This window comes from Drosophila rhopaloa, unplaced genomic scaffold, assembly GCF_018152115.1.
Source record: "Drosophila rhopaloa isolate 14029-0021.01 unplaced genomic scaffold, ASM1815211v1 contig_115, whole genome shotgun sequence".
In the NCBI taxonomy this organism is placed as follows: Eukaryota; Metazoa; Arthropoda; class Insecta; order Diptera; family Drosophilidae; genus Drosophila; species Drosophila rhopaloa.
This window is the reverse complement of record NW_025334990.1, coordinates 10,094,970-10,102,319: the sequence shown is the minus strand read 5'-3', so window position 1 is coordinate 10,102,319 and position 7,350 is coordinate 10,094,970. Positions and strand designations below refer to the sequence as shown.

The window sequence follows — 7,350 nt, the reverse complement described above, 5'->3', positions numbered from 1 at the left end:
TTAGAATATCTGCAAGAAACATTTATGCCATTTTCACATTTCGTGTTACGATAAAAAGGGTTTGTAAACAGGAAAGTAGTTCGAAAATGAGTATGAAAGCTTTGGAGGGTTATATTTGCTGAAAATGAAATGAAGTGAACTACTAAATTCCCGGATAACAGAGTATTCCTTGTTCGTGCTGGCCAGCTATCGTGTTCATTGTCTTAACATGCCCAGGACTACTTGCATATTCGACACAAATGCCAAACGCGACCAGGCATCAATTTCAACAGCTGCTCCGGGGATTCCCATTCTCATTCCCATTCCCATTCCCAGTCAGCCTGCCGTCGACGTTCCATTTCGTCTTTCGTCCGCCATCGTCATCGCCATCCTCCATTTCGACAAACGAGGCGAGTGCTGAAAAATGCAAATCAAGTTTCAAATATTTGAACAATAATATTTGTGGAATGCCACCCAAATTACTCACGCAGTCCGAGGGCGAGGGCATCGCATCATACATATTTAAAATGTCGCGTGCTGTTAACTTTTGAAATGCCAAAAATTAAGGGAATGGAACGGGGACAACGGCTCAAACCCCATATACATTCTAATTAATAGCGGCGGGGATAAATGCTCGAAAAAGGAAGTGCGGCACAGTCAAAAGGCGGCATTAGAAGCGAACTCTATAACCAGATGCTGATCCGCCGATCGGTGGTCCTCGCGTTCGGAGCTGTCAAATGAATGCATTATGCATATGGAATGAGCAGGATGCCCCTGCCACGGAGACAGTCTAAGGCTTCCCTCCATTTGGACAGCTTATCGCGGCCGAACGAACGGCTACCGATGTCCGTCGCTTGAGTGCCTCTGGATCCATGACGGTGCACCTTTCCAGGCCAACATCCCAGTTTCCAGGTGCCGCTGGCTTACCTGATTTACCCGGCCACCGGGGGCGCCGGCCGGAGTTATCGACGACACATTGACAGGACATAATCGGCACACTTGTAGCGGCTTATCTTAATTGCTACTGACCTGCGCAACGTTTCGAGTTCCCAGCTCCCATATCCCATACTGCATATCCAGTTCACCAGCTCCAGTTTCAATCCCAATCCACGCGGAGGTTTCTCAGGTCCCGCGAGTTATTTTAAATTCGTTTTTCAAGTGCTTGTCTACCAAAGAGCGCCCAGTATGTTACACTGACGAAAACTAAACTAAATGCCTTATTTTGCTTTTGAAATTAGTACTAGCTAATATTAAATGTTGGCGAATTTCAGTTAAATATGCGCTTCTTTTATGTATCTTGAGCTTATCATAATTTGACTAAGCACAGTGAACATTCACTACTTTCATTCGTTATTAAAAAACTATAACTATAAATGTTAACACTTTCAGAAAAATAAAACACAAATTTATATTGAAACCTATAAACTTCCGAAATCTAGGCTATTATGATATGTGGCTCGAGAAGTGCTAGAAAGGATCCTAATAAAAATAGTGATAAGGAAGTTTAATCAACAAATTCAAATTCAATAGGATAAGTTTAGCGTCTAAAAGTTGATGTCTGATCCATATTTATGTAGAGTATTATAGCGAACATTCTTCGAAAAATGGATCCTAAATTAAGAATGAAGATTTTCAAGCAGACAAATAGAAATTAAACACAAATCTATAAACAGTATGTAATTTTGCAATGGACATACTAGACACTGCCAAAAAATGGCTAAAATAAATACACCACGGGCTCACATTGAAAATTGGTTAATAAAAAACCGACTCTCGTCTCACTTGCCCCTGTGTTTTTTATACTTATTGTTCTCTGTGGAGCTCGGTGTGTGTCATAACATTTTGCATATTTGTTTGTTAGCTGATGCCGCTGCTGTTGGTTTTTCTTTTCTTTCAGTTGGCATTTCACATTGCTCAGCTGGGCGTTTGTGGTCATTGCTAATTAAAGATTATGCGCTGCGCGTGTCCCCGATGCATTCCCCGGATCGAAATGGGATTCCCCGGATGGCTGATGGTCGGGTTTACCAGTTGGGTGGTAATACTGGATGGTGGATACTCGATACTGGCTACTGGATACTGGATACTGGCCACTGGCTACTTGATACCCGTATATATCGAGTGCGCTGTAAATGGCCGTGGATTGGCGATTGCCTTCGACTTTGCTTTTGTTTTATTCCGCAGAAGTGTAAATTGCGGCTCAATGTGCGAAATTATCATTACCATATCGGGTTGTCAAGAATTTTAACGGCCATCTGAGTGAGTGTTTGTGTGTGAGTGTGTGACAAACGCAAGCTCATGTAAGTGCTCTCATCGAGTGGATTTACGTGGAATTGCAAGTGCTGCAACCCCCCTTTTGCCCTCACCCCTACCCCACTATCTGATGGATGGAGCTGCCACTCACCCGCTCTCCCACTCTCCTGGACTCCATCTCTCTCTCTCTCGCACAGGTGGACACCCAATATGGCTATTGAGTTATTCACTTTGACATGCCGGCAGCAACGACAGTGGCATTCCACTCCATTGTGAGTCCACTGTTGTTGAGCCGAAAACTGCAGCTGGAATGCGTATTAGCAATAACAGGGCGCATATTTCATGCACTTTTCGTTATTCTCTTTATTCTTTTTGCCTATGTGTGGTTTTTTGGGTTTTCGGGTGTGTGCGCGTTATAGGTGGATGAAGAATTATGACAACATGGCATAGTTGGTGAAAGTATTTAGGAGCGACCTGGCGGTTGCATGCCCCACCACCATTACCCGAGGCCCCCGCACAACCCCCCTTGATTTTAATTACGCCCCTTTTCAGCAGTACACGCACATTTTTGGGCTTAAGGTCAGCTGGCAAATCCTGCGGCAAAAGTCCAACCCTTGGCAAGATGTCTGCCGCAGCCACTGTGCTGCTTACTCACACACACAAATACACTGGAAATAAACCGGTTTCCTGAGAGCAAGGGGTTCAACCTCTTCGCATTGGGCGGAGACTTGAGCTTGCTATTGCTCTTATCTCTCTCTTTCCACTCCTCGCCGCTCCCCTCTCGCTCTGACCTGAAATGAATTGTTTGCCTTGTGCGAATTATACATCACGCCAGGTCTGAAGTACACTACAGTTGTCTCGCTCAGTCGCAGGCTGAGGAGTAAGGTAAAGTGAAGTGCGAGCAGGAGGGCCGACTACTTCTTCCGACTTTTGCCAAAATGTTGCAATTGTTCATAGGAGTAGTAAGTTGTAGGAGTAGGATGTGGGAGTGGGGGTGGGGGTGGCTTATCGGATGGGGTGGCCCAAAAACCACCCATCTCGCTCTATCGATTCAGCGAAGTGAACTGCATTTGCGGCACTTGCACTTGAATGCATTTTAAAGGCCCCCCGAAGCATAGGGAGCATATTTTTTCACCAAATTTCAACAATTTCAACAATGCCCCGTCCATTTGCCGTTATGAACTGCATACATATGGCCAAACATACCTATGTACATATGTACATATCGCAAACACACACAAATGTGCGAATTGCAACGACATGCCTCCGTGTGTGCATTATTAACCAAATATTTTATATTCATCTCTCTGCTGTGCACTCTGCTTCTTTCTTTTTTACCGCATTTTCATGCCGTTTGCTTGTCTATGTATTTGTGTGTGTGCGGCTGTGAGAATGTGTGTGGGCGTTGCACAGTGGATTCCCTTTTAATTAACTCAATTTCATGGCATTTTCTCCTCTACGCTTCTTTTTTTTTCTGCACATATTTCATATCCTTTCCGACGATGTGACGTGATGTGGTAATAAGTTGCATTCTTTTTGTGAATTTGCAATAATTGCCCGGCAAATGTAAATAAAACAACGCATTATCAATAAAAATTAACTCGCGTTGAGGTTTTTATCAATTGAGAGTGGAGTCGCATATTTCGGTGAAGTATAATTGAATATTCACAGAAATGTACAGATATTAACTTTATTCATAGTTTATTCCCAGAATTTTCATTATAATGAGGTGAGGGCTATACGAGTAAAGTAGAAAACCTATCGCTAGCTACATGACATGTTTACAAGATTGCTCATACGACCTGTAGTCCAGTTCTGATTTCAAACAAACATGCATAATACATATATATGTATAAATTGAAAACAAAGACCGGAATACAAAGAAAATCTCTTTCAACTATGTATTCGTATCGACTTTCGGATGGATTTCTGTTTGAAGAGATTTCATTAGCATCCTGATTATTTCATTAACAACATAGCTATATTTTAAAAACGAAGACGAGCTACTAAAAATATCTTTTTTTATTAATAAGTATGTAACATTAATTATAGGAATTCATTCTTATGATAACTTCCCTTTAAGAACTGAAAAATCAATTATTATCATTTCAATATGAATAAATTCTACGCAACTATAAAACTTAATTAGGTATTATTTTAAACTTCAAAGAAATCTCACTAAGTTAGTGAAGACTCCACCGCACTTAACTAACAGGACTTTCTCCTGGCAAATTAAATTTGATTGCGCGGGATATTCCTAATACAGTTTGTTCATCCACCGACTGCCTCCTTTATTTCCAACGTTTTAGAGTCCTGTGGGGATAGGGCGGGAGTTCTAACCCGGATCCGGAACCGGAGCATCCTTTGCCAGGTCAAACTAATAAACTTTGCTTGCTTTTTTCCTGGCTTTCCTTGGGCCGCAGAAACCTCATCTTGTCTGCGGCCTTTGTCTTCGACTCCGGGGGCCCCTTTTATAGATATAATTGCTGTTTAAAGGCGCTGTGGGGTGGTGGATGGACCGACAAGCAAGTGCAAATGCAGCTACCAACTTCAAGTCGAGCATTTTTGTGAATTATTTTCCCATTATGAGCAGATTAAGTTTATTGTGCGGCCATTGGCAGAGCAAAGAGTCCTGGCAACGCGGGGGATTTTCCATTTTCCTTGTGAGTTGGGGGTGTGCAGAATCAACCCGACATCTTGGCAGGAGCTCTGGAAAATTCACTTCAACACACACAAACAGCTTTGTTTTGAGGTCCTTGGAGCTGAGACTAAATTGAAAAGGACAAAAAGGGAAGGGGGAGGGGTAAGGAAAAACGGTCGGTAAACGGAGGAAAAGTATTTTAACGCGGTCTGAATTTCAAAAGTTTGCCAAGGTAGAACCGCTTCAGGCAGTCGGGAGCTGGGGTATCACTTGAAATTCCCAACGATTCCCTTTGAAGCATTTCGTTTGTATGCAAAATGTTGTTTCATAATTTTCTTCTGTTTTCTTAAACGTGTAAATTAGAAAATACCTCAGAAAGGAAGCCGTTTGGGGGGGGGGAGCAACAAGATATTTTACACACATTAATTAGAATATCAATGGAGCATTGGGCGCTGTCTTTGTCTCCGATACACAGGAAATGTCACCTTGTCGGGACTTTTGGGTAACTCTCGGGACGCAGGACTCACAGGCAGATGACGTGGCCGGGCACAGACAAATAAATCACAGAATAAACGCCACACAAACTGACATGACCGGACCAACCTACCAGCCAGTCAAATGGAAAGGAAACCAACCAGATGCACATGCAACCGCAGGCAGCCCGAAATGAACCCAAAACCGGGGAATCGGGGAACGGGATCAGGGGGAATCGAGGAACCCGGATTGCGGGCAGGAAAATGATGTATGGATTTTTTAACGCCGCTGATTGTCTGCGCAATCGCCGGAGCCACATGGAGCCACAATCGCATCGCATCACATTGAACAGTAGCCCCGGTTTTCAGGCGGAGGATGCCGATTCCGACTCCGATTCAGATTTCGATGCCCATGCCGGGTTTCGAGCCCCGTAATCAGCGCCGCATGTGGGGAGCATTGGACTTACCCGAAAGCGGACACAACATGTGCTCGAAATGTGTTGATTCCACGTTAATTATAAAAATTGATTTCTGCTCTGATGCCAGCCAACCAATATCTGCACAGCATCGGTATCATTCGATTTTGTGAATGTATTCCAGCAAAATAATTATTTTCATCATATAGGTAAAGCTAAATAAATTGTTTGTAACCCCCATATTGTATAACCATTGAAATCTGTTCAGATAATGTAATATTACCGTTTTAAAGATCTTTAGAGTCAAAATTATTATATTTTGATATTGTACTATAGTAAGATAATTAAATCCATCTTAGAGGTTGAGCGAATTTAATAGTTATTAGATCTAATACGCAATAACCTTTGAAATCCCGAAACAAACAAGTAATATAACATTAGATAATCTTTTGGAAGTTATGTCGTATTTCAAATGGTTAAGTAATTGATAATTTATTAGGTTTCATTTGTTCATTGATAAACTTAAGTGCGACATAAACTAGAAATCCAATATAAATGTAAGCAAAACATAGAAGCCAAACGTGACGTTTAGTTTAAATTTAATAAAAAGATTCTAAGGCACAATTGTGTTAAACTTGAAATCGAACTAATTATTTGCGCTTCCCCTTCAGATATCTCTTTCTCCATTACTAAAAGCAAACTCTAACTTCCAATGGTAATCGTAGCTTGTAACAAAGAAGTAATTTTTGAAAACCATATTCAATATAATTTCTTTACCTTCTTATCTCTTGTTTTCTTTTAGTCCCCACTCCAAGCGGCAATTAGCAGCCAATACGGTTTGATCAAATTTACGAGCTGCACTCAGTATGCCGCCGTACGTGACGTAAAGGCTCTTCCATCCATCCATCCATCCACTCAACCATCCATTCTCCAGCGGAGGTGGCAGATATCTTCTCCCCAAAGACGCTGGGAAAATATATTTATTTATATTTTGCGGCCAGTCACGCACATTCGCTGGCCATAAAGTGTCGCCGAGTCAAGTCAAAGTTCCCCTATCGGTTGCAACTGGGCCTCCTAAAATATCCACGTGCCACACTTCGCCCCTGTGGCCGCTCTTTTATTATTGTTTTCCCATCTTATTTATTATCCAACTTTGGTTCCGCGCCTTTTGTTAACATAATTTAACCGAATACCAATTTGGAAAATTTGTTGGCCTCCGATTCTTGTTTATCTGGGGTAAAATTAATTTCTTGTTGACACTTGGTCCAATAACCTATGGGGAAATTGGGATATTTGTTTGCTAGAGATGCAACTGTTGAAGTCAGAATGAAGAGATATGTCGGAGCTGTCTAAATGGAGCAGTTCTCTTAAATCGTATTGTCAGGAATTTTGATTGAATTTCTATCAAGTAAAATGGGGCTTATCCACTTCTCCTAATAATTATCGTAAACTACATGGTATCTTAGAAATTCAATTTGGTTTTATTCGTTCTAAGCAGAAAGCACTTAAAATGGGTTTCGAATATGTTTCGTAAGACAACAGAGTTTCCAATTTGACTTGAAGTTAAACTAAATAAAAACAAGAGAGAACG

General features: G+C 41.7%; 1 long non-coding RNA gene across 1 annotated transcript; it reads right to left on the bottom strand.

Moving 5' to 3' along the window:
• On the bottom strand, positions 1 to 903 carry LOC108049453. The gene is made up of 2 exons (XR_001769544.2): positions 467 to 903; positions 1 to 396 (listed from the first exon to the last, which is right to left on the bottom strand). It is a non-coding gene; the product is annotated as an uncharacterized LOC108049453 (long non-coding RNA).
• Positions 904 to 7,350: the final 6,447 nt, after the last annotated feature.